The sequence below is a fragment of the Bos mutus genome, chromosome 20, assembly GCF_027580195.1.
Source record: "Bos mutus isolate GX-2022 chromosome 20, NWIPB_WYAK_1.1, whole genome shotgun sequence".
NCBI classification, from domain to species: Eukaryota; Metazoa; Chordata; class Mammalia; order Artiodactyla; family Bovidae; genus Bos; species Bos mutus.
The window spans coordinates 4,288,392-4,316,015 of NC_091636.1; the positions used below are offsets into that span (position 1 = coordinate 4,288,392).

General features: G+C 47.3%; 1 long non-coding RNA gene across 1 annotated transcript; it reads left to right on the plus strand.

Annotated features, from left to right (window-relative positions):
* Window positions 1-13,536: 13,536 nt before the first annotated feature.
* Window positions 13,537-26,349, plus strand: LOC138984224 (uncharacterized). The gene is made up of 3 exons (XR_011461491.1): window positions 13,537-13,599; window positions 23,825-23,986; window positions 24,941-26,349. It is a non-coding gene; the product is annotated as an uncharacterized lncRNA (long non-coding RNA).
* Window positions 26,350-27,624: the final 1,275 nt, after the last annotated feature.

The following is a 27,624-nucleotide window of genomic DNA, read 5'->3' on the forward strand; positions in this document are numbered from 1 at the left end:
CCTTGATTAGACGGACCTTTGTTGGCAAAGTATGTCTCTGCCTTTGAATATGCTATCTAGGTTGGTCATAACTTTCCTTCCAAGGAGTAAGCGTCTTTTAATTTCATGGCTGCAGTCACCATCTGCAGTGATTTTGGAGCCCAAAAAAATAAAGTCTGACGCTGTTTCCACTGTTTCCCCATCTATTTCTCATGAAATGATGGGATCAGATGCCATGATCTTCGTTTTCTGAATGTTGAGCTTTAAGCCAACTTTTTCACTCTCCACTTTCACTTTCATCAAGAGGCTTTTTAGTTCCTCTTCACTTTCTGCCATAAGGGTGGTACCATTAATAAGTTCCAATTGTCAAAGCATCAAATTCCAGAATAGGGGTAGTGTTTATAAAATGCCTTCTGTGGAAATGAACACAGTAGGTGTCCCATGGGGCTTACTTGGTCAAGGATAAGCTGGGTGGCTCTTCCAGGTCCTAACTGACAGGTTTCTTTGATGAAGAGGCAGGAGAACCTTCAACCCACTTGGTCCTAGCCCTGGCAAAGTAACCATCCCAAAGAGAAAGAGAGACTACGACACTGGGGATATTTCTCTGACTTTATAAAATAAAAAAAATTTTTTTTCATTTTCCCAGACAGAACTCAGCACTGTCAGCTCTAAAAAGCAGAGAGTCCTGGAACTGCCCTGACAGTCCAGGTTAAGAATCCTCACTTCCAGTGCCGGGGGGCAGAGGTTCGATCCCTGGTCAAGGAACTAAGATCCCATAAATTGACTGGCTTGGCCTTAAATAAATAAATAAAATAAAATCAGAGAGTCCTGGTCACATTAGCTCCCACCCCACATACTGCGAGGCAGGTTGGTTCCTGTTCCCGGGTGCTGGCGGGGAGCCCAGAGCAGCGTTCTCAGTCCTGGCCACACACTGGAGTCCCTGGGTTCAAAGTCCTGATACCTGGGTCCTATCCCCAGTGCTTCTAATGTAACTCACTTAGAGTGGGGCCTCAGCACTGAGACTTTCCATATCTGCCCAGGGGCTCTGAAGTCCAGCCAGGGCTGAAAACTACAGCCCTAAAGGATTATCTCTGAGGTCCAGCATCTGTTGCTGAGGGAAAAAGCAGATAGTAGTTTACTGCATGTTCATTCAGTGTGATATATTCATTCAATATACTCAGTGTATATTTATTCAATGTAAGTGTTAGTTAGATGCTCAGTCATGTCCGACTCTGCAATTCCATGGACTGTAGCCGGCCAGGCTCTTCTGCCCATGGAATTCTCCAGGCAAGAATACTGGAATGAGCAGGGGATCTTCCCGATCCAGAGATCGAACCCAGGTCTCCTGCATTGCAGGCAGATTCTCTACCCTGAATCTCCAGGGAAGCCCCATATGTATACAGATTGTATGTAGATGTATATAGAGTGGCTTCCCTGCTTTTATTTTTTCAAAGTTAGTGTGTATGTGTGTGGGGTGGGGGATGGGGGCGCTACAATCAATCCCTCAGGACAGAGCTGGTGGGGCTCCAGCCAAACCGACACAACAAACCGACACCGTCCTTCTGGATGGGGAGGTAGGGCACTTTCAATTTTCAGAGTGTGTGCTTCTCAAGCAGTGACATTTTTCACTCCAAGCACGTGTCATTTTTAAAATTATTAATAAAGACAAAGCCACCATGCCTTGAGCTTCTCTCACTTCCCTTTTCTTTACCTATTCAGGGGACAGGAAACACCCATAAATAGCTGGTGAGAAGGAAAGGTCAAGGTGAGGATTGAGTCAGTGAGCCAAAGCCAGCTGGGCTGAGTTGTCTGGCTCAGCCCTCCAAAACCCCTTCCAAAGTGCCCGGGTCCCTTCCAAGGCCAGCAGGTTGGACACCGCAAAGGGTCAGGGCATCCCAGGAGCAGGGAGTTCCCGGAGCAGACCCCGAGAGCCAGGAAGGGGCCTGGGTTCCAGCTCTCGAGCCAGCTGGCCCTTGGAGACCGGGCTCGGGGCTCCACTGGGTCACGGTCCTGGGGCCAAGTCATCCTGGTGACCTCCCTCTGACACAGTCACCTGGCCCTGCCTCTGGTCATTTCAGAGGAAACTCCAGACAGGGCTGCAGAGAGCCCAGAAGGGCCGTATTATCTAATGAGACCTCCACACAGCCCGGGGCCAGAGCTCCAAGGGCTCCAGCAGGAGCCCCCCAGCTGCTGCTAGGGCACTGAGGCCAGGCTCAGGGTATCCGGGTGCTGGTCCTAAGCCACACAACTCCCTGGTTTCAGGACCCACAGCACCTTGTGGCCCACAAAGCCTGGCTGAGGTCCGTTCCCCACTCACACTGTCCCAGGGACTCTGCCTGGTGGTCTCTCCACTGCTAGACAGAGAATAGGGCCCTGGTAATGCGATCCCCTGGAGACCTAGAGCACTGAGAAACCCCAGGCCCAGCCCCAGGAAAGCCAAGGCCCTATCACCTGTTGCCCGGCCTACAAGAACAGGAAATGACATCACTGAGTCACCTGCTCCAGGCCAGCTGCTTAGAGAAAGGAAAGCGTCACCTGCCTTCCGGGTGACAGTGCTATCATTTCCCCATTTACAGTCAAGAAAACTGGGGCTGTCATTTGGGTACATGACCTGTGTCCCCACAAACGGGGTGAAGCCAGACTGAGCTCAAGACCACTATCCTGAAGGGCAGGCCCTACAGCGCTCTCAGCGCCTGGATGCAGCAGGGGCAGAGGGCTTCCCTCCAGCCCTGGCCGCCTCCCCCCAGTCCTCAGCCTCAGGCATCCACCAGGAAGGCCCGGAGAAGGCGCTGGATGCGGGCAGATTGCAGCTGGCCTCAGCCTTGCAGAGCATGTGTGTGGGCTGAGCCAGACTGGACCGGAGGAAGGGCCCCTGGAGAGCCAGCCTCCGGGCCAGGAGCCAGGCGGACCTCTGGCTCTCAGGCCAGGACAAGGGCGTCCCTTCCCGCCTCCCTCTTTCTTAGAAGTCCTCTCAGTGCTGCGCTTCCTGAAGTTTCTGCTGTGATGCCAGCAGCCTGCCTAAGCCCTCATCCCCTGGGCCTCCTTTCCAGAACCCAGAGGGGAGGGGACACAAGAGGCTGGTACCATGGGTTCAGGGGAAGAGAACATGCATCCAGGACCCTCCAGGGTTCTGTCTCAGCTTCACCTATTGGTTGGTGTAAAGCCACAGACTTGGCCCCTCAGAGCCTTGGTTTCTTCAGCTGTCAGTGGAGTTGGTGACAGCAGCTTTGCAATGCATGCTTGCAGACTGAATGATGACAGGCTTTGACAGGGAATCGAGCACCTTCCTTGAGCCACTTATTGTCGTAACTGCTGGGCATGGATGAGCATTTCCTAATGAATTCTTCCCAACAGCCAGATGGAGTAGAAATTGATATGTTCCCCATTTTATAGCCATGGCACAGAGATGCAGGGAGAGAAGGCAGTGGTCACAAGTGGAGTAGTGTCATTGGCAACAACATGGATGGGCCTAGAGGTTGTCATCCTAAGTGAAGTCAGACAGAGAAAGACAAATATCATGATATCGCTTATATGTAGAATCTAAAAAAACGTCACAAATGAACTTACAAAATAACAGGACTCACAGACTTTGAAGATAAACATGTGGTTAAAAGGGAAAGGTTGGGGGGTGCATAAACTAGGAGTTTGTGATTAACATATACACCCTACTGTATATAAGATAGATAACCAAGGCCCTCCTATACAGCACAGGGAACTCTCCTCAATAGTCTGTAATAACCTATGCGGGAAAGAACTTGAAAAAGAATAGATACATGTACATGTACAACTGAGTCACTTTGCTGTACATCTGAAACTAACACAACATTGTAAATCGACTATATTCCAATATAAAATAAAAATTAAATTAAAAAAATTTTTAAAGGCTTGTGGTAGAGCTGGGAGGAGTTGAGCTGAGGGGACAGAGCTTTTTTTGCCTCCAACGAGTAATAACACTACCTCACAGACTTCTCGTGGACTGTGATCCACGCAGGGACAGACCTGGCCCATCACTGTACACCTGTCCCAGCACCCAGGAGGGCACGTATCACAGAGTAGGCACTCTGGATACAAGAAGGTTCTGGAGGGACAGTGCTGATGTTTGGAGAGGAGGTAACCTGGGCTGTGGAATGAAACACCCCCGTTTGCCAGCCCTGTCACTCCCAGCTCTGTGACTTCACATACCGCTCAGAGCCTCAGTCTCTGCACTGCAAAATGCAGTGATAATCACGATAATACCATGAAAGGGTCACTGTGAAGATTAGAGGCACACAGCAAGGCCCGTTTCATGAGGCTGAAGGGCTGCATGGGAGTTGACCGTGAGATCACAGAGGTGAAAACCCGGTGAAACAGTGTGAAGGGTGACACAGGTGTGAGTCATGGCACATCTGGGCTGCGTGCGGGCCACAGGCTCCGGGCCACAGGGCCTAGGCTTGAGTCCCCTCCACCATGGACCAGCAGGGGGGCCCTTGAACCAGTGTCCTCCCTCTCTGTGCCTCAGCTTGCTGGGTAAAAGAGTACTCGTCCCACGGAAGATCCGTGAGATGTACACACTCGGCCCAGGGCCCAGCCGACAGTCAGCATCACCAAGTCATGGCCATCATTATTGTCTAGAATAGTTGTCTCTGAGCCACACACTTGCACATGCACCCCACTCCTGGATTGCTTCTAGAAGCAGGGCTGTCACCTTGAGTCAACTGGGACAGAACTTTCTGGAAAGTCATCAGCATTTCCCTGCGCTACCGTTGATGCCCTCCAGTTCTTTCTGGCTGACTCCAGCCACCCTAAAGCCCTCCATTCCTTCCCTGGCCATGACACAGCAAATCCTAGGGAGAGACCAAGGCTCGTGAGTGTCTTCATTCCAAATGGCCCCAGCCTGTGGGGTTAAGTGGGATCTTCCAAGAGCTCTGATTGGGGAAAGTGAGCTTGCGGTAACCTCAGGCTGGGTGTTCCTCCTGCATGGGTCTCCTCATCCTCTGTGGTAAAATAAGAGATGATCTAAGATAAGATTGTAATCGCCCTCTGGTGTTGCTTTGACGGCTGATATGCTATTTTTTGTCTTCTCTGTTAATAGCATCACCATTGCCACAATAGCTAGCACTGATTGAACAGCTGGCATATGCCAGGAACTAAACGCAGTGATGGAGATAACAGCAACTATCAGGTATTGAATGCTGACATCCACCAGCTGTGGCCAGTCTACTGATTATCTCATTTAATCCCCACAGCAACCTGACCATCCCTACCAAAAGGATGAGCAAGTAGGTTCCATGCAGTAAGATGGCCTCATTCACCTGGGATCTGAATCCAAGAGCCAGGCTCCTGATCAGTCGGTCATGTCCAAGTCCCTACAGACCTAAGAGGTGAGAATTATTATCTGTCTCACTGATTTAAGAAAACCAAAAACCTGTGGCCCAGAAGGGAAGTGAGTCAGCCCACGTCACACTGTGTGAAATGATGGCCTCTGAGGATATCCTGCTTCTATCTTCTTTTACTCTGATCGACTCAGCTGAGGCTTTAAAGAAACACGCTTGGACTTTGTGACTCTCACTCCCAACTCAGAATTCCTGTCCTGTTACTCTGGGCCTGTAGCTGAGCTTCAGATAACCAAGGGCTCAGCCTCAGGCAGGTCTGACCTCCAGATAAGCGGAGCCCTAGGGTGGAACAAAGACAGGAGTCACAGGAGAAGCTCACATCACACCCACTTCCTGGTTCCTCATTGAAACTGGGGAGTGGGGGAAGGGGGGCATTTATTCTACCAGGGCACACGCACCATGTTTCACGCTCATCATCTTCTTTTCGGTCCATGACAACTTTGTCAGCTCCACGCGGCAATCCTCATTTTGTGGGAAATGGAGCTCATGTGATTTACCGAAGCAGGGACCCAGTGACCAGTGTCCTCGGCAAACTATCATCTAGGATACTTGAAAATTCCAGCAGGTCGTAGCGGGTGGGTTGTTTTTCACTTTGAGGGAGAGAGTCTGGAGGTGGAGGCTGCGGGCCCTGCCTCCAGCCAGGCAGGAACGAGGTTGTGAGGCACAGCAAGGTTGCACCTACAAGCTCCTTCCCGAGATGTGATCCCTTCCAGGGGCTGCCCTGGAACCAATGGCAGCTTAGTTCCTCTTGTCAGTCCTCCCTCTTTATACTCCTCTTATCCCCTCCAAAAGTCAAGAAAAGAGGAATTGGCTGTTTGATTTCTGAAGGCCCAGGCTAAGTGAAAATAGGAGCAGTCCTGAGGGGTGTGTGTGTGACTCACCCCTCGACCGAAGGACCAGGCTGACCAGAGCAGAGGGGCCCTTGTTAGGACCTGGGCTTTTGTTCCCTGTGGGCCCGAATGAATCACAGCTCCCACCAAGCCACACTGGCCAGTCCCAAACTTTCCCACGCAGAATCGCAAATGAGTCCCAAGCATCACAAATGAGTCAGGGGGGCCCCATCAAGCGCAAAAAGGCTATGCTCTTCCTTACTCTTCACCTTCAACTTGGCCCCTGAAAGAAGCCAGACTGGACTTGGCGCTCTTTGGGGGCAAAGTGGAAACTGCAACCAGAAAAAGGTCGGCCACAAGGCCACTATGGAGACCAGCCTCAAGGTGGTGACCCACCTCTCTGAGGTGGCTGTTTGGACACCACGCAAGCTTGCTCACTTGTTCACTGACTCGGGCGGGTCAGGAGCATTGATGGGGTGGCCAGCAGCCTCCAGGCTTTCTGCAGACTCCTGCTCCTGCAGACCCTGCCGAACGTGACGCTCCTGCGAGGATGCGGAAACCAAGACACTGGCCAGGGTCGCCCAGCCAGGAATTGGTTCCAGAGCCGTCTGACTCTGGTGCCTTGCTTCTTCTGATCCTGTGTCTACAGAAACCCAGTCTCCATCAGTGGGCAAAGAATGCCCCCTTTATAGGTCACCAGATGAGTTGGGCCAGGAGAGTCTAGAAAGCCCGAGACTTTTCTCCACCCAGCAGCCTGGGTTATTTCGGAGGAGGAGCCTGCCCCAAAGAGCAGCAAAACCCCAGGCCTGTCCCCCGGGGTCTCAGCATTCCAGAGGCCAGATGTGCGGGCCTGAGGCGATTCACCAGGTCGTGGCCCGCTCCAGGCTGCGCTCCGCTGGCTTGTGACCTGCGTTCCTCCACGTTCCTCTCCTCCCTTTCCTCAGCATGAAGGAGACGGAGCTGCTGGCAGAGTCTCCTCAGCATCTGGCGGAACATTCTGGCCCACTGCTGAGCGCCTCTCACTCCCTAGCCGTCCCCGGGGATGGCTGGTGACTCATGTTTCCATTTTCAACACAGGGCCAGGGACCAGATTTTTCCATGACCACCAGGGTGGGCCATACGGCGTTGGAACCAAGGACAGGAGCTGTGACATCAGACAGGCCTGAGTTCAAATCCTCCTGGTGCTGGTGTGTGATTTCAGGCAACTGACTTACCAACCTTCTGAGCCTGCTTCCCCGTTCATAAACGGTGATTGCAGCAAATGACTCTAATATCTTTATTGAAAAAATCTCTTCCCTTTTGCTTGCAATTCTAAAAAATGAACCCTTCCCTTCTATCAGTTTTCTTTTTTATATACTTGCCATTCATAAGCCAAGGAGAGAGGAAATCGATATTCTTAAAATGGAACAGTAATATTTATCTACCATTTACTATGTGCGAGGAATCTATTATAACGTGCTATCACCAACCCCATTTGATAGATGAGGCAACTAAGGCCCAGGGAGATAAAGTAACTTGCTTAAGCTCACACAGCCAGTAAGTGGCAAAGCTGAGATGCACACCCAGGCTGTCAGGCTGCAGAGTCTTGGCTCTTAATCATTATGCTGAGAAAAGTAAAGATGAAGCACATCAAGCGAGTGGCATGGTGCTGGGCACATAGTGGATTCTGAATGCTTGCTGGCACTATTATTACCACTATTGCTTTTGCTTTGCCATCAACATGTCTGAGTCTCATTTTTTTTTGTTTTTTTGGCCATGCCAAGTGGCATGTGGGATCCTAGTTCCCTGACCAAGGGTAGAACCTGTGCCCCCTTTGTTGGAAGCACAGAGTTTTAACCACTGGACTTCCAGGGAAGTCCTTGAGTCTCATTCTTGACCATGAAAAGAAGTGAGCGAGAGCTCCTTGCCCTTCCAGCTAAATCTAAGAAGCTCAAAGACAGTCATTGGCTCACCCAAATGTGTAGGTCCCTGAGTAGGCCAAGTCAGCATTCCTGCTGGGTGGCCTCGAGCAACTGACTTCATGTCTCTGGGCCCCAGTGTCCTTATCTGTCGAGTGGAGATGCTCTGTTCTAACTCATCTTGGGTTGGGAACAGGTGAGACAGTGCTAGGAGTGCACTGCGTGCCCTGCTGAATATTGGCAGGCCATCGACAGGCCCTCCAGCCCAGCCCCTGCTGAATATTGGCAGGCCGTCAGCAGGCCCTCCAGCCCAGCAGCCCATGGTAGCCACTGGGCTCCGTTGCTTCCCAGGAAGAATGCTCCTGTTAAAAGACGAGGCTTGCAATTTGGCCCCCAAACCTCCAAATCAAATGACCAATGAAATGCTGGTAACAGAAGACTCACCGAGTCCAAGTATCCCTGGGAGGTTATAACTGAAAGACATGATAATCAGGAAAAGATGAACAAAAGAAAGCAGGGCTGACAATGTTGATAACAGAGCATGATTTGAAGAAAAAAGCATTCAGTTGGATAGTAAGGGGAGCCTTAACTCTCTTTGCCGCCACGTGCTATCCTCAACTGGCTTTTTTAATTGATTTTTTTGGTTGCACCAGGTCTTGGTCGTGGCACACAGGATTTTTGATCTTCATTGCCTCATGTGGGATCTAGTTCCCCGACCAGGGATCAAGCCTGGACCCGCTGCATTGGGAATGCAGAGTCTTAGCCACGGGACCACCAGGGAAGCCCCGTGGCTTCTTATTTTTAATGTCCTTCCCAGACCTTTCAACCTCATCCAGGTCTTCATTATTGCTTCCTGGTCCAAAACCTGTCTTCATATTACTTGCAGCATGGAGCCAGTCTCCTCCAGGTCTCCACACTGCTGCTCACATCCACTTCTTGGAGGCTGTTGTCTTGTTGAGATCTTTCCTGCCTGGTTCCTCTTGGACCAGACAGAGCCACTGCCCATCTGTCCCCCTGTTTCCAAGGCCCCACCATTGCCTGATCTCAAGATAGTAGGGAGTTTGCATTGCAGAGGAGTGGAGGGGGAGTGGGCATCCAGAAGACCTCCACCTGGTGAGTTGCTCACAGAGCCAACTTCAGCACTTGTCTATGAGTGAGCATGGGGCCTGGCTGAGTAGACATCCATTAAAGATGGGTGGAGTGAGCTTAAATCGAACCCTTAGTCTGTTAAATGTTAGTTCAACCCGAAAAAGTGATGAGGAGGAGGTCTTGTCTGGCAGCATGGGTCCTGAGCTACAGAGAGAATTTTTTAAACTTCTGATTGAAATTTTTCAACTGGAAAATATGTCCACTGGACTCTTCCAAGCCCATGCCTTTCTCTTACTTCCTTCGGTCAATATGTATTGATTGTTTTGGCTACCAGGCTATTGATGTTGTAAGCATGCAAAGATTGTGTAAAGCTTGGAGCAGCTAACTCTATAGAAGGGACAGGAAGTCTCCTAGCCATTGGTCAACATCTATGGAACATCAGCTATTTATTGCAGATATTTATTGCATACAATGCAATAGGGAACAAGGGCTTCACAGAGCTTACCGTCTGGGGAGCAGGGAGATGGTGGCGACAGGCATCGCAGTAAGAGGCAGGCACCCACACACAAAGAGTTACATTTCAAGACACTCCCTCTACAGTCGTGCTGGGCTTAGCATCTTGGCTTCGTCACTAATTTCATGTGACCTGGAGCAGGAGGCTTAGTAAGCTCCCTGAGGTTCAATTTCACTACATTTAGATGGAAATGATAATTACTTTCTTTCTAGAGTCACCATGAGAATGATAAGAAACAGTTCAAATAGCCGGCATATCATTTTTATTTTTAGGACAAGGATGATAGGGCAATATAATAAAGGCCAGATGAATGGTTCAGAAAGAGAGGGAGGGCAATATCTCTTCCTGGAGAGGGATGGTATAGATGAAGAGGGTTTTCATGAGAAGGGGGTGTTGGTGCTGAGTCTTAAAGGAGGGGTTGGATTTCTATACAAGGAAGTGGCCAGGAATGAATCAGTTCAAAAGAAGAAAAATGAATGATTCAGAAGGTCATTAAAATAAAACAACTAAAGAATCTAAACCAAATGACTAGGTTCCTTAAAAATAGGACATTGCATTGCCAAGTTAAGAGAGTGTTAGTCAGGCAGGGGAGGAGGTTACTGGGAAATTTCACCCAGTTCAGCATTATTGAGAAGTTGCGGGTTCTTGGAGCCCTTACAGAGTGTTGCACAATCTTGTGGGGTCAGGGGTACCCAAACTGTGGGCCAGAGATTGAGAGGGAAGTGTTTAGGACAGGACTGATGTTAGAAAAAAAAAGAAGCTACTTGTGAAGAGGAGCTGTCTCAACTCACAGACACTGAGAGCAGACTTGTGGTTGCCAGGGGACTGCAAGGAGATCCAACCAGTCCACCCTAAAGTAGATCAGTCCTGGGTGTTCACTGGAAGGACTGATGCTGAAGCTGAAACTCCAATACTTTGACCACCTGATACGAAGAACTGACTCCTTGGAAAAGACCCTGATGCTGGGAAAGATTGAAGGCGGGAGGAGAAGGGGATGACAGAGGATGAGACAGTTGGATGGCATCACCGACTCGATGGACATGAGTTTGAGTAAACTCTGGGAGTTGGTGATGGACAGGGAGGCCTGGCGTGCTGCAGTCCATGGGGTCACAAAGAGTCGGACACGACGGAGCGACTGAACTGAACTGAACTGAACTGAAGTGTTAGGGGAGACGGAGGGATGGACTGGGAGTTGGGGATTGGCAGATGCAAACTATCGCATATAGAATGGATGGACAACAAAGTCCTACCGTATAGCACAGAGAATGCTCATTAATGTCCTGGGATAAACCAGAATGGAAAAGAATATGAAAAAGAATGTATATGTGTGTATACCTGAGTCACTTTGCTGCAGCAGAAATTAACACAACATTGTAAATCAACTGTACTTCAATTTTTTTTTAATAAAGAACTGTCTCAAGGGAAAGCGGTTAAATGTATTGGAGGAGTCTGGGTGGGTCCACAGGCCAGCAAATGTCTGTTCTGGGAAATTCAGGCAAGGACGATGCATACTCAGGAGTCTGGGTCTGACCCACAGGACAGACGTATCCCATTCCTTCTCCGCCAGAGTCCTGCAGGCCCTTCTCACTTTCCCCCACCCTCTCATACTTGAGGACCACCCAAACTTCTCCATCCAGCTGGTGGAACTAGGCAGGCAGATGGGCTCAAATCCCAGCTCTGCCACTTGCCAGCTGTGTGACCTTAGGCAGATCACTTCACCCCTCTGTGCCCTCGTTTTTTTGTCTATACAAAGGAGATTGTAATACTCACTTCACTGGATTACAGTGGAGAGTTAATGAAACACATCCCTGGCACCTTTAGGTGCTCAGAAAATGCTAGTTCAGTACTTTCTCCCATTCTCTTCCTTCTTCTGACTTCCTCTTTCCCTATCTATTCTGATGATTTCTTGCTAAAGGTAACCAAGCAGTCTACAGCAAAATAATTCAACACTTCCTATCTGGTACCCTGAAACAAGATCATAGTATCATTTATGTCATTCAACTTACATTTATAAATACCTAGGAAATGGCAACCCACTCCAGTATTCTTGCCTGGAGAATCCCAGGGATGGGGGAGCCTGGAGGGCTGCAGTCCATGGGGTTGCTAAGAGTCGGACACGACTGAAGCAACTTAACAGCAGCAGCAGCATCATGTAATAAGCATTGTACTTGGAATAAAGACAAAGTGATGAGGGGCATACAAAGGACAGAGATGATGAGCCAAGGAATTGAAAAAGGAGGGACCAACATTTCCAGTGCCCCAGTTGGATGCGGAGGTGGACACGGAGGATAAGGAGGCGAACGTGGCAGCCCGTAGCATCTGGGGAGCCACACCTCAGGGGGAGAGAGACACACACACCCAGATGATGACTGTGGCGACCCACGGGAGGCTGGGACTTTATTGTCTCGGGCAAGCTAAGAAAGCTTCCAGCAGGAAGAGACAGAGAGTGCTGGGTGCTGAAGAGTGAGTATTCACCAGGCAGATAAAATGAGGAAGTGCCTTTCAAACCGAGGAACAGCCTGTGCCAAGGCCCAGATGCATCAAAGGACAGAATGTTTGGAGAACAGTTGGGTGTCTCTTTAGAGGAAATGAAATAAAATCTTTTTATTTAGTGTAGGACTTGGCACAGAGTAAGTGCTCCATTAAAGTTGGCCATTAGTATTGACAAATGGTCCACGAACTTGACCTTCAGAGGTTAGCTAAGACTCCAACAGAGAGCCCAATCATCTTCCAGGGTGAAGGCAGGCTCGGGGTCAGAGGAGGGAGGGAAGTAAGCTTCCGAGAGGGGCCGTGGTGAGGGACACTTCCTGCTTCAGGGGGCCTGCGCTCATTGCTTCCCCACACAGAACCTCCAGATCAGCCTGCTGACCGAGAAGGCAGACCACGCTGGGTCCCAGTCATCGGCTTGTCCCGATGAGCCAGGCCCTGGGGATTCCTCGGCCCCTGGGAGCAGTTAGAAAAGTACCCTGCGAGTCATGTGCCCCAGGCAATCACTGCGTTGTCAGAGCTGCGCAGAGCAGCTGGGGAAATGGCAGATTGCAGCACCGAGAGCGGTGGGAACGAGCGCGGGGGCCCAGAGCTGGCCCTGTTGCCGGAAGGCGGTTAGGTAACCCGCCTTTGACATCTGTGTGCTGAGTGCCCACTGTGTGCAAGGTGCTCTGGGAACACTGCAGAGGCAGACGTCCTATCCCCACTTCAGGGGGCTGCCGTTCTGGAGGAAAAATACACTCTAACCATGCCCTCCCGTGTTTGTTGAGGGTTTACTATTCATATATGCCAAGCCCAGTACCCCACATCGCGCCAGCAGGATCTCATCTCAACTCTTTAACTGCTTCACAAGACAAATCTTGCCTCGTGATTGTTATCCCATTTTACAGATGACATTCTCCCGCTTTAGAAACCTACCCACAGGACTTCTCTGGCAGTCCAGTGGTTAAGACTCTGCGCTTCCAATGCAGGCGACACTGGCTTGATCCATGGTCAGGGAAAATAAGATCCCACTTGCCAGTTAGGGGTGGCCAGTACTAATACTAATACTAAAACCTACCCACAGGGACCTTCTGCAGACCTGCCCATCATCGCCTTTCAAAAGAGGGTGAGGTAAGGCGAAGTGCAAACAATGACACGGAGCCTTGCTCTCAGCTCACAGTGACCTAGCGGGGCAGGAATGAGGGGTCTGGCATCTTCTGATAAGAGTCCGGCCCCGCCTGCCCAAACCACTCTCCTGAACTCTCCTGAAGAGCTTTCGAATGCTTTTGGAGCCATGTAATGATGCCTTTTCCCAGCATTCCTTAATCATCATTACTCCGTGCTCAGGCATTTGATTGCTCATCTGTTTCTCAATCCTTTCATGAGTGGAGACTTTCTTTCGTGATTGGATCAGGGCTAGAGCAGCCTTCAACCCAATGGTGCCAGAGGTGAGTCCCCCCCTGCTCACCCTCCCATCCCCTGTAATTGCCACTTCACTCTGCCTTTCACCCTCTCTCCCGGTACCCATGTACGACCCCTTCGGTGTGCCAGGCACTTGGGTCGGGAGCCCCTAGGGAGGCAGAGGAAGATGCAGGCCTCTGGGAGAAGGGTGACAGATAGGAACCAGAGAGGGGAGCTCAGGAGATTGCAGGAGCCCAGGGGTCCTATCACCTGGCCAGGGGAGAAAATACCCCCTGCAGGAGTGAGCATTTACAGCTGTGCCTGGAGGCCAGTAAAAGCTATCCAGGGTAGGGTAGAGATGCAGGACATCCAGCTCTGGGGGGCTGGATGCCAACCAGGGTGTACCATGGCATCTGGAGGATAAGTCCACGTAGCAAAAGGCCAGTGAAGACACGAGTGGTCGGAAGGCAAATTCATGAAGGGTCTTCAGAGCTGGGTTAAAGAAAGTGCTTCTTCCCTCTTCAGCAAGCAAGGATGCAGCACACCCACCGAAATCAACTTCCATATTGGATTCAATTCAACCAATATTTAGTGAGCATCTCTGATTAACCAGGTTTCTCAGGTGGTACTAGTGGTAAAGAACCTGCCTGCCAATGTAGGTTAATGTAAGAGATGTGGGTTTGATCCCTGGGTCAGAAAGGTCCCCATGGAGGAGGATCACACAGAGTCAGACATGACTGCAGCAACTTAGCTCGCACACACGCCACGACTGGCCTTGTTCTGGGAATGCGTGTGCGCCGGGTGGTTTCAGTCGTGTCTGATACTTTGCGACCTACGGACAGTAGCCCGCCAGGCTCTTCTGCCCATGGGATTCTCCAGGCAAGAATACTGGAGTGGGTTGCCATGCCCTCCTCCAGGGGATCTTCCCCACCCAGAGGTTGAACCTGCGTCTCTTATGTCTCCGGCATTGGGAGATAGGTTCTTTACCACTAACGCCACCTGGGAATAATAGAGACTAAAAAGCAGCACGTAATAGTGATTAAAATAATAGAGATTAAAAACGCACTCATGGAGCTGGCATTCTAGTGGGAGGAAGAGGGGGAGACAGCCAGTAAAGAAATAAGCAAAAGGCATGACGTGTCATCTAGGGGTGGAAATAAAGCAGGGAAGGAGAGTGGAGGGCGCCTGGGGCAGACAGTGAGGACTTCAGTGTGAACGCGACGCTGGGGCACAGACCCCAGGAAGGTGAAGAAGGAGCTGCTGATGTTGGGGGCGAGCTGTCCCAAGCTCAGTACAGCACAAGTGCTCAGGCCAAGAGGTGCAGGCCGATCTGAAGAGCAGGGGCCGGTCAGGGAAGCTGAGTGAGACAGGAGGGAGGGTGAGAATGTGAAAGGGCCTTCTTCACCTGTGAGCCCAGAGAGATGGGGGCTCTGGAAGCTTGGCTACGGTGAGAAGCCAATAAAGGCATCTGAGAAAATAGAATGGGTGAATGGCAGGCCCGCCAGCAGCAGAAGCTGGTGGAGGATATGATATCTCTTCCAGACAAGCTCTGGAAGACATGAGACCTCTCTAACCTTAGAGAATGTTGCTCCTAAAACTGACAGCCTTTGTATAAGACGATCATGGGCTGGCATAGCTGTCCACGAGATGGTACTGAATTTTTAAAAAGTAGTTTGCAGCAGAATATAATCCACTTTGTGTGGGAAAAGTAAGTAAATGATAAATAGACGATAAATTGATAGGTAGAGATAGATACAGTGAAAGGAGAGGAGGAAATGGCCAGAGAGAAAGAGGAAGAAAGGGAGGAAATTGCACAGACTTGTTACCCAGTGGGAACCAACCCTGCAGCTGCCCTGCTCTTGAACTGAGGCTAGACTCAGCATAGCCTGACTACCTCCCTCCACAAACCCAATCCTGAACTGTTACCAAGGGTGTACATTTTGCTTTTGATTTTCTTTACTTTCTTTTTTTGGCCACACTGCACAGCATATGGGATCTTAGTTCCCTGGCCAGGGATCGAACCTGCGCCCCTTGCACTGGGAGTGCGGAGTCTTAGCCACTGGACCGCCAGGGAAGTCCCTGTTTTTTCACTTTCTTTATCATGAAATATATGAATAAAGAATATGCACAGTCTGGCCCACTGTATTGCCAGAAATGGAAGTTTCAATAATAGATTTTACTTCTGGTTTCCCATAGAGATAGAGAAGGGGGTTACAGGATGTAGGGCTTGTGGAGGCTTCTGGAAACTCCATATAAGTACCCTGCTCTTTTCCCAAAGCCCCTCTCTCCACCTCACCCCCAACTTTCCACTCAGCCTCCTTCTCCAAGCACCTTGGCTTCCTTTCCCTTCTTCTTGCTCTTCCTGGCATTTCCTGCTTGGCAAGACCAAAGCTCAGCACCCTGAGCGCTTGACACCGCAAACAGTAGGCTGCTGGTCAGGCTGGGACCTGCTGCCCTTTGGCGTCCCGGGGTCCCACTTGAAACTGTTTAGAGTGGTCTCTTCTGTAGAGGCTTGGCATGCCATTTTCCACTCTTCTGAACAATTAAGTTCTTCTCTGAAAGTGAAAGTGTTGGCTGCTCAGTCATGTCCGACTCTTTGTGACCCCAAGGACTGTAGCCTGCCAGGCTCTTCTGTCCGTGGGATTCTCCAGGCAAGAACACTGGAGCGGGTTGCCATTTCCTCCTCCAGGAGATCTTCCTGACTCAGGGATCAAACCCGGGTCTCCTGCTTTGCAGGCGAATTCTTTACTGTCTGGGCCACCAGGGAAGCCCTTCTCTACACTAATTTTATGTTTTTAAAAAAATAATTATACTGCCATCTAGACCTGCCCTTATCATTACAGAGTTCAGATAAAGAGAGCAGAAAGAGGCTTCTGACCATTGCTTGCCCCTGCCCCTTCCCTTCCCATCCCAGATCCAGCCTCTGGGCAGTCGTGGGAGGACAGCCTAGCTCACATTTGCTCGGCTCACTCCCCACACTCGAAAGCAGATCCTTGGTCACTCCTCTGCACTAGGCCTACCCTTGTCAGGTAGGACCAGACACAGGCCTCTGCAGGCTCTGGAAGTGGACCTGGGAACGTTCAGGCTGGAATTGCACAGATCTGGCTGCCCAGACACGCAGGAAGTCTTAATACCGCATCCACCCAATGGCAGGATTACGACCGTCTTCCTCTGACATTCTTTGGTATTGCTGGAACCTTTACATCTAGCAAAACATGTATGATCTCTGTGGCCCCCAGAGTACTTGGCCACATTTTGGGGAATCTATTTGACTGCAGGATGGCACAGTGGAGGGCTGGGGCACCAGGCAGATCTGTAGGGTATTCTGGGTTTTTTCACTTTCTTGCTGAGAGACCTTGAGCAGGTTCTCTCAGCTGTCTGAGCTTCAGTTCCTACTCTGTAAAAAGGTAAGAGGAATGACCGCTTTTCAGAGTCACTGAAAGGATTGAGTGGCCAGGCAAATGAGTGGCACGTGTTAAAAATGTAACTATTACTATTTTTTAAATGCCATTTGATGCCAGGAATATTTTGACGATCTTCCTAGGGTGGTTTCAAAAAGCTTATTTCCTGGTCATAATCACTTCCTCCATCACCCCCTACGTCATTCTCAGTCCTTACTTCACTCACTGTCCCCGCCCTGCCTCTCCCACGAGCCACATCACCGCTCCCTGCCCCAGGCTTAGCCGACTCCCCACCCCACCACCAACTCCAGGGTTCAGCTTGAGAAAAAAAAGTGCCGAGAGGGCACACTTTCTCTTTTTCTTCAGGATGATCTTTTGACCTTTTCCCTCTCCTTGACCCATTTCAGACCCTTTTACTCACTTCTGCAGAAACGCTGTGAGTGAGCAAAAATCAACCCTCCCAGGGTTATTTGCAGGTTATACTGGATAAGCTGAGGCTTTGCCACTCACTCAGGGAAAAAAGCTGTCTGGGAGCCAGAGACTTGGATTCAAATTTTTGTGTCTGTGCTGCCTAATTGCGGGGTCTCTGATGAGGTCATTTTTACCTCTCTGAGCCTCAGTGCTCTCACGTACAAAATGGAAGAAGGATTCCTACCCAGCAGTTTTGTAGCACAGATCACTGACATCTGTCAGGTACGGAGAAATAGGAGTTTGGTCAGCATTAGCAGTTAGGTGGAGGTCAGATCATGTAGGGCCTTGAAAAGTAACTAATGGACTTGGGCTTCATCCTGAGGGCACTGGGGGAGCGATGATGACTCTCAGCATGTGGTGGTCATACTCGGTGCTGGAGCTGTGGCGGGGGACGTCTTGCTCAGTGTGACAAGACGGGGAGAGGCAAGAGGTAGCGGAGCAGCTGTGAGACCCGAACTCAGGCAGTGGCTGGAGAATGAAGAGGAGGAACAGATTCGAGAGCTGGCCTGGAATTGGCATTCCCTTGGGAGGAGGTGTCCTCTTTCTCCACTCCTGTCAACTAGAGGGTCTGAGAGCCTCCTTGCAGCACTGGTCTCCTGGATTTAACCCTGGACGGGGGGACAAGAGGAGCAGAAGGAGGGAGATCCTGAGAGGGGGGCAAGGTGAAGTCAGGGGACACCTGACTTTTTTCTTCCCCAATTTTTCAAACACTGATTTTTAGCTAGAACAGTCAAAACCTGGCAAAAAATGAAGGAAAACAAATATTTTACTGAGAAATAATCATATCTAATTTTCACTGAACTCTTACTGTATGCCAGGTTCTACCACAGTCATTTTACTCCATACGCTCACCTGGCGGCTCAGACCGTGAAGCGTCTCCCTACAATGTGGGAGACCCGAATTCAATCCCAGGGTTGGGAAGATCTCCTGGAAAAGGAAATGGCAACCCACTCCAGTACTCTTGCCTGGAAAATCCCACGGACGGAGGAGCCTGGTAGGCCACAGTCTATGGGATCGCAAAGAGTTGGACATGACTGAGCGACTTCACTTTCTTTCTTTCTCATATAATCATCATGATTAGCCCATGGAGCAGGTATCATCTGTGATCTCACTCTTAGAGATGAGGAACACAGGAACAGAGAGGTTGAGGATGTTGTCTAAGGTGAGAGAGGACAAGGACCGTGATTCAAGGTCGTCAGACCTCACACCTCCCAAGTGTATAGAGGACAGTAAACCATCTATTGAGACCAGAGCAAAAATAAAAGCAGAAGTCTGGCATGTTCGGTAACAGTGGGGTAGTCACTCTTCCCTACGAATAGTCAGCAACCCTTAGAAAAAATTGTGCAATATGATATAAGTGGGAAAAGCACATTATATGCAGTGTGACTACAAGTACATTTTATAAGTCCATGAACACAAAATACTATTCACAAAAGCAATAAAAAATATAAGGTACCTAGGATAAGCTGTGAAAGCCTTTTAAAGAAAGTTATAAAATTTCATCGGAGAAGGCAATGGCACCCCACTCCAGTACTCATGCCTGGAAAATCCCATGGACAGAGGGGCCTGGTGGGCTGCAGTCCATGGGGTCGCTAGGAGTCAGACACAACTGAGCGACTTCACTTTATTTTTTCACTTTCATGCATTGGAGAAGGAAATGGCAACCCACTCCAGTGTTCTTGCCAAGAGAATCCCAGGGATGGGGGAGCCTGGTGGGCTGCCATCTATGGGGTCGCACAGATTCGGACACGACTGAAGCGACGCAGCAGCAGCAGCAGCAGCATAAAATTTCATTAAATGACCTTAAAGAAAACCTAAATGGAGACACATGCTATGTTGGTGGATAGGAAGGCAGTTTTCCTCAAAATATCCTAACACTATTTCAGGCAAAAACCCAGCTCAGTTTTTCGTATAACTTGGCATGCTGTACCTTCAAAATATACAGAAGAGCAAAGGGCCCAGAGAGGCTAAGACAATCCCAAGCAGATTTCTGGGCAGGGACTTAGCCTCCCAGATATCAAATTAGTAAAGCAACCACAAGTTCAACTGCGTGAAGTTGGTACAGTGATTGGCAAAAGATTAATGGGACAAAATGAGGGGCCCCTAAAAGGGATCCACACATATTAGAAAGCCTGATTTTGTTAATTATTGCTTTTTAATTTTATTTATTTACTTTTTAGAAAATTTGGATGGCAGATGCCCTAAAGCCCAGAGAGGAAATAAACATTGATTCCACAGATAAATCTGGGAAATTTGGCTATCCAGATGGGGAAAACAATACCCTTAGCACATAAAAGATCAACTCCAGGTGGCCCAAGGCCTTAAATGTGAAAGAAAAACCTTAAAATTCTTAAAAGAATTATTCAGCCATGAAAAATAAGGAAATCCTGCCATTTGTGACATGGATGACCTTTGGGGGCATTATGCTAAGGGAAGTAAGCCAGACAGAGGAGGACAAATGCTATGTGATATCATGTATGTGTGGTATCTGGCGGCAGAGCTGGGGGGGTGGATGGGGCAATGTTGGTCAAAGGATATGAACTTCCAGTTACAGATGAATAAATGCTGAGGATCTAATGTACAACATGGTAACTGTGTTTACGATACTGTATTTTGTCCTTGAAATGTGCTGAGAGTAGATCCTAAATATTCTCATCACACACACACACAGATAGTAACTATGTGAGATGACGGATACATTAACTAACCTTATTGTGGTGATCATTTCACAATATGTGATACATACAGTAAATCATCATGTTGTAGACCTTAAACTTACACAATGTTACTTGTCAGTTATGTCTCAATATAGCTGGGGGCAAAAGACTTAGAAGAAAATATAGAATATCTTTATGATCTCAGGTAGAGACAGATTCTGAATCAACAAAAGACAGAAAGTACAATCATAAAGAAAAAGATTTGAAAGAAAAACATTTAGCTAAATTAAAATAATTTCCTTTCCATCAAAAGACATCAAAAGAGATGAGATGACAAGCCATAAATTTGGAAAAGACATTTGTACTGTATACTCAATAAATATTTAGTATCTAAAAGAGATAAAGTCTTCCAATTCGTAAAACTAAGGCAAACAATTTAATAGGAAAATGGACAAAAGACTTAGATATTTTACATAAGAGGAAATAAATATGACCAAGAAACCCATGGCAAGATACTTAATATTGTTATTACTCATGAAAATGTAAAATAAAACCACATTGAAATATTATTTCACACCCACCAAACTGGCAAAAATGGTAAGTTTCACAATAGTGTGATGAAACGAGAACAATCATCTGTTCTCGATGATGAATATATTGACCCTGCCACAATGGAAAATAATACACATACATATATCTTCAGTTCAGTTCAGTTCAGTTCAGTCACTCAGTTGTGTCTGACTCTTTGCGACCCCATGAATCACAGCATGCCAGGCCTCCCTGTCCATCACCAACTCCCGGAGTTCATCCAGACTCAGTCCATCGAGTCGGTGATGCCATCCAGCCATCTCATCCTCTGTCGTCCCCTTCTCCTCCTGCCCCCAATCCCTCCCAGCATCAGGGTCTTTTCCAATGAGTCAACTCTTCGCATGAGGTGGCCAAAGGATTGGAGTTTCAGCTTCAGCATCAGTCCTTCCAATGAACACCCAGGACTGATCTCCTTTAGGATGGACTGGTTGGATCTCCTTGTAGTCCAAGGGACTCTCAAGAGTCTTCTCCAATACCACATTTCAAAAGCATCAGTTCTTCGGCACTCAGCTTTCTTCACAGTCCAACTCTCACATCCATACATGACCACAGGAAAAACCATAGCCTTGACTAGACAGACCTTTGTTGGCAAAGTAATGTCTCTGCTTTTGAATATGCTACTGAGATTGGTCATAACTTTCCTTCCAAGGAGTACGCATCTTTTAATTTCATGGCTGCAATCACCATCTGCAGTGGTTTTGGAGACCAAAAAAATAAAGTCTGACACTGTTTCCCCATCTATTTCCCATGAAGTGATGGGACCGGATGCCACGATCTTCATTTTCTGAATGTTGAGCTTTAAGCCAGGTTTTTCACTCTCCTCTTTCGCTTTCCTCAAGAGGCTTTTTAGTTCCTCTTCACTTTCTGCCATAAGGGTGGTGTCATCTGCATATCTGAGATTATTGATATTTCTCCCGCCAATCTTGATTCCAGCTTGTGCTTCTTCCAGCCCAGAGTTTCTCATGATGTACTCTGCATAGAAGTTAAATAAACAGGGTGCCAATATACAGCCTTGACGTACTCCTTTTCCTATTTGGAACCAGTCTGTTGTTCCATGTGCAGTTCTAACTGTTGCTTCCTGCCCTGCATATAGTTTACTATCCAATAATTCAATTATCAACTGTATAACTAGAAAAACTCTTGCAAATATGTACCAGGGTATATGTACTAGCGTGGTCATGGCTGTTTTGTTTGTCAAAAATTCTGAAATCACTTTATATGCACATTAGAATGGCTATTACTAAAAGAAGAAAAGAAAGAAAGAACGAGTGTTGATAAGCATGTGGAGAAACTGTCATCCTTATGAGCTGCTGGTAGGAATGTACCACGGTGCAGCCACTGTGGGGAACAGTGTAGCATTTCCTCAAAAATGAAAAGTAGAATTAACACATGATCCAGCAATTCCACATCTGGATATACACCCAAAAGAACTGAAAGCAGGGCCTCCAACAGATATTTGTACACCTGTGTTCATAAACGCATTGTTCTCAGGATCCAAAGGTCAAAACAACCCAAGTGTCCATCAACAAATGAATGGATAAACAAAATGTGGTATATACACACAATGGAATATTATTCAGCCTTAAAAAAAAAGGAAGTTCCGACACCTGGTCCAATGTGAGTGAATCTTTAGGACATTATTCTAAGTGAAATAAGCCTGACACAAAAAGACAAAGACTTTATGATTGTACTTACATGAGATATTTAGAGCAGTAAAACCTGATAGAGAGGGAAAGTAAAATGGTGGCTGTGAGACGTGGAGAGCAGAGAATGGAGAGTTACCGTTTAACTGTTACAGATTTCACCTTGGGAAGATGAAAAAAGTTCTTCAGATGGATGGTAGTGATGTTTGCATAACCATGTGAATCGCTTAATGCCATTGAACTATACACTTAAAAGTGGTTAAAAATGGTAAATTTTATGTTAATATATATTTTATCACAACAAAATATATCTTTAATCATTCCATTTAATAAAATGTTTAAAAGAAAAAAAATCCTGGAAGCTATCCACATGTCCAGCCGCAGGAGAATGGATAAATAAACGGGACTGCGACATACACGTGCAATGCGCCACCACGAAGGGCTGCGAATGAGTAGTTCACACTTGCCCACATCAGTGCGGCTGAATCTCGCAAAGATCATAAATGAAAGAAGCAAGCTGGAAAACAACGCACTTCAATTATATCAAGGCAAAAAGCTTTACACTGTATGTTTACACAGCACAAATACAGTAAAACTAAAGACGAGCAAAGGACTGACACAAAATTCAAAATGGCGGCTCCCTCTGAGTGGGCTGGGAGACGGGGGCACGTGGGGGCTTGCTTTAAGCTATTGGTGAAGTTCTATTTCTTAAAACGGGTGATGGATACATGAGTCTTCACTCTGTAATTCTTTAAGTTATACATCTGCATTATATATACTTTGGGTGTATCTATATTACATACATTTTTTAAAACCTGACTGAACAACAGCAAATTACATAGAAAAAAAAAGATGGAAAGAACTCTCAATGTGATGGTATCTCAGGACTGGTACTCTTTTACTTTCTCTTTTTCTCTATTTTTAAAATATTCTTTCACCCTTTCATACTGAAAAGAGCACTAGACCATACTAAGGAAAAAAAAAATGAAGAGAGCTTTTACCTCGGATTTTCTCAGAGAAAAGGGAAATGAGAGAAAAATGGGTGAAAGCTTTGGGCTTTCCCTAATTTTAGTAGTAACAGATGACTTTGGGATTTTGAGGCAAAGAGATAATGAATTTTAACTGTTATCTTGAGGAGGGGAACCATTCCTCCCAAAGCGAACTCCCCCGTCCCTCTTCTCAGGAAACCCCTGCCAGTTTCAAGAGTGGGCAGAGGTTTCAAGAGTGGGCAGAGGGCTCTGATGCCCTTTGGAAACAAGGGACATCACTAAGGAGATGAAGCCTTGGTGGGATTGATTTCAGATCCCCTGAAATCAGGGCATGGATCCCTTTTCAAGAGCATGAAAGACCAGATGAAAGAGAAGAATAAGAGTAACATCACAGAGCTAAGAGAAACATTTGAGCTAGGAGATGGCTTGAGAAAATATGGTCCCATACAGTCGCCACACAATTGTATAGTATGATTGCGTTTGGGCAAATTTACTTCAAGAGATTATGGGTTTCTCTTCCCAGCACTATTATCTTGTGTATCTCCTCTCACATCAGTGAAATCTCAACACGAAGATTCTGTTCACTTAGGATGTGTGAAGATTCTGAAGATTGCCTCAAGATTCTGTTCACTCTCTTGAGGCATTCGTGTACTCCACAAACACTGTTTGGGACCTGGAGGTGCAGGTGAGTGAGACAGTGACCCTCACTTCAAGGACCTAACCCCTGTCAATGAAAAAGTTAATATTCAGTCTAAGAAAGGAACTGAATATTTTATTGGAGCCAATTATAATCTGGGAGATAGTCTTTCAGAACGCTCTAAGGACTGCTCTGCCCATTAGAGGTCAAAACACGGTAATATAAATTTTTGAGACAAAGGTTATATGTCAATGACTCATTACTGATGGTTTACACAATCCAAATCTACGCATACAAAGAGTATTGCGTCATGGATCATCTTGGTCCCAAGCTGAGCCTGAAAAGGACTGTTATCTCCAAAGGACGTCTAGTTAACACAGCTGTACAATACTTACTAACAGGGAGGGAATGGGCCCAAACAGGCAAAGAAAAATTTTATGTTTACATTTTTCTTACCTTGCCATAAAATATGAATTTTATGTCATCACCCTTAAGAAGAGGAAGGCAAATATAGTGGCAATTAAATAGGAGGGGAAATGCTTTGATAACAATAAGTACAAGACATTGAGGGCACACAGGAGAAACAGCTAGCTTAGCCTATGGGCGACAGGAGAGGCGCCCAGGAGGGGATGACCCCTGTACCAAGGTGCACAGGACGAGTTACAGTGAACCAGGCACAGAGGGGCTAAGATGGGGAGCTGGTCTGCCACACGCAGAGCAGACTGCATGGGCAGGGATGAGGAGGAGAGAAACAACGGGCCTGAAGAGAACCCTAAGTACCTTGTTTTTTCTGGAATGTGATACTGTGATTTATAATAAGAAATATATATTTGGTCATTGTCCAGTTTCTGGTGCAGGGCTTCTAAAACCCTAGGAATTTCCTCAGTGATTAAAGTTGTCTTTTAATTTTTTTTAATAAGAATTTTAAAAAATTAATTTTAATTAATTTTTGATTTTTTTAAAGTCTTTGTTGAATTTGTTACAATACTGCTTCTGTTTTAGGCTTTGGTTTTTTTGTTGTGAGGCACTAGCTCCTGATCTGGGATCGAAGCCTGCATTGGAAGGGGAGGTCTTAACCGGTGGACAGCCAGTGAAAAGAAACTGCAAGTGAAAATCGCTCAGTCGTGTCTGATTCTTTGGGACCCCATGGAATATACAATGCAATGGAATTCTCCAGGCTAGCATACTGGAGTGGGAAGCCTATCCCTTCTCCAAGGGATCCTCCCAATCCAGGAACCAAAGCGGGGTCTTCTACATTGCAGGTGGATTCTTTACCAACTGAGCTATCAGGAAAGCTGGACAGCCAGGGAAGCCCCTAAAGTTGTCTTTAGATATTCATAGCAAATTCCTTTCAACCATACCTGGGTTTGTGTTAATGAGGTGGCTTAGAAAGCCTCTAAGATGAAAGCTGTTTGATAGGGGACCCAACTATGTAATTAGAGGGGTGTAACTTAGCTGTCTCCCTGAGCTCCAGGAAGGCGAGAGGGGCTGGAGATTGAGTTCAATTACAAATGGCCAATGATTTAATCCATAGTGCTTATGTAATTAATGAAGCCTCTGTAAGAACTCAAAACGATGAGGTTCAGAGAGTTTCCAGGTTGGTGAACATGTGGAGGTGCTGGCAGAGTGGTTCCTTGGAGAAGGCATGGAAGCCCCTTCCACATACCTCGTCCCAAGTACTTCATCTGACTCTCATCTGTATCCTTTATAATATCCTTTATAATAAACTGGTAAACCGAGAGCCACTCTAGTAAGTTAATTGAACCCAAGAGGGGCTCATGGGAACCTCCCCTTGCTGACCACTCAGAAGCACAGGTGACAACCTGGACTTGAGAATGGAATTGAAGTGGGCAGTGGGCACTTAGCCTGTGGGATTAAATGCTATCTCCAGGTAGACAGTGTCAGAATGGAGCGAACTGCTTGGAGGTGTCAGAAAACACACGCTGGATGGAGAACTGATGACAAGGTGGGGCCTGGCCACAGGGAGCTGGAGAAATGACAAGAAGCCCTCTGTCCAAAAGATCTATTCTTACCCAGTCGAGGGACTTAGACCCAATCCTTTGCGAACTGGGGGGCCATGTAGGTATTTTAACAGGGAATGGAGGTAGTTGATTTGTCTTTTGCATTATGATTAATCTGCCATTAAAATAGATGATATCATAAACCAGGAAACTTAGAGCATAAACCACAAGCAGATTGGGTAAAGGGCAGGTACAATCCAAACGCAGACAAATCCACGTCTGAATCCTGCTCCCCTTCTCACTCGCTGGGGTGAGTCACCTGGCTCTCTGAGCCGTGCTTGATCTTCTGGAATGGGGCTGACGTGAAACACCACCCATGGAAGCCCTGAGCATAGATCTGTATCCGCCTGAAAAGAAACTTCCCAGGTATATTATCAATCCAAAAGTGAAGTGGCAGAAGAATATGTATGAAACAAACACAAGCCAAAATGCAGAGAAAAATGTTAGCAAGATTCACACCAAACTGAAAATAGCGATTCCTTCTAGAGAGGTAGAAGAAAACCAAGACTGGAGTTAGAGATCAAAGGAAGATTTAGCCTTATCTGTAGTTTTCTTTTTTTTTTACATGAAAAATGTATTCCTATACTACTTGTGTATTTAAAAATTAATTTTAAAATAACCTAAAAAAAGTCCTTGACAGTGAGAAGATGTTTGGTCAGCGTTCCCTCCTGCTTGCTCTCACAGTGAGATTTGGGGCCTTTCCAGCCCCATTTCCCAATTCCTACCCTAGGTGAAGGCCAGAAGGCCTGTCATAGTCACTCAACAAATATTTGTAGAAGATCTCTCTGATAAGGTGGTGGGTCTCTTGCAAGTGGGTTAAAGGTCTCCCTTGGTGAACCTGAGACCCCACAGTCTCCCCGAGAGACCACCTGAGGGACTCAATTCCATCCTCAGTGTCCCCACCCTGCCCAGGATACTGCCCTCCCTGTGGCCTTCTGATAGACCCTCGGCTCCATGGGACGCTCCACTCTGCCTCCTCTCTCCTGGCCTCAGAGCTCCTGGCTGGCAAAGTAGAGAGATGCTGGCTTCCATTGCCTTCCCAAAAAAGGCTGGGGTCACCCCTGGCCACCAAAAGGCCCAGTCCACTGAAGAAAACCTTCAGAAGTGAGTGCCCTTGCTGGGGGCTGGGAGGACAAGAGAGACTTCATTTTCCACTGTGAACCCCCTTTCCTGTTTGAATATCTTTTTAAATAGTTACTTTTTAAATTAAATTATCACTGTTTCTTTAAATAATTAATTTGAGAAAACAAAAACATCTCACAAAAACCAATCCTGTTTTGAAAACCCTGACTGAGGCCAGATTAGAGTCTTTGATCAATATAGACTTGAATGGAGTCAGGGCAGAAAAAGCAGTGGTCTTTTGATGACTCTAAGTGTGAATGATGAGTGGGGTGACTCTTCTGGAGTGGAAGCTAGAGTTAATGTCTCCTTCATCCAAAATACCTAAACACTGGGCTTCCCTGGTGATCCACTGGTGAAGACTATATGCTTCCATAACAGGGGTCTGGGTTCAATCCCTGGTTGGGGAACTAAGATCCCAGATACCATGGAGCACAGCCGAAAAAAAAAAAAAAAAAAACAACAACAACCCACTGACTAGAGCTCAGTGAGGATTTCTTTCATTTATACTTATGTATTTATTTTATTTTATTTTTTAGGATTTCT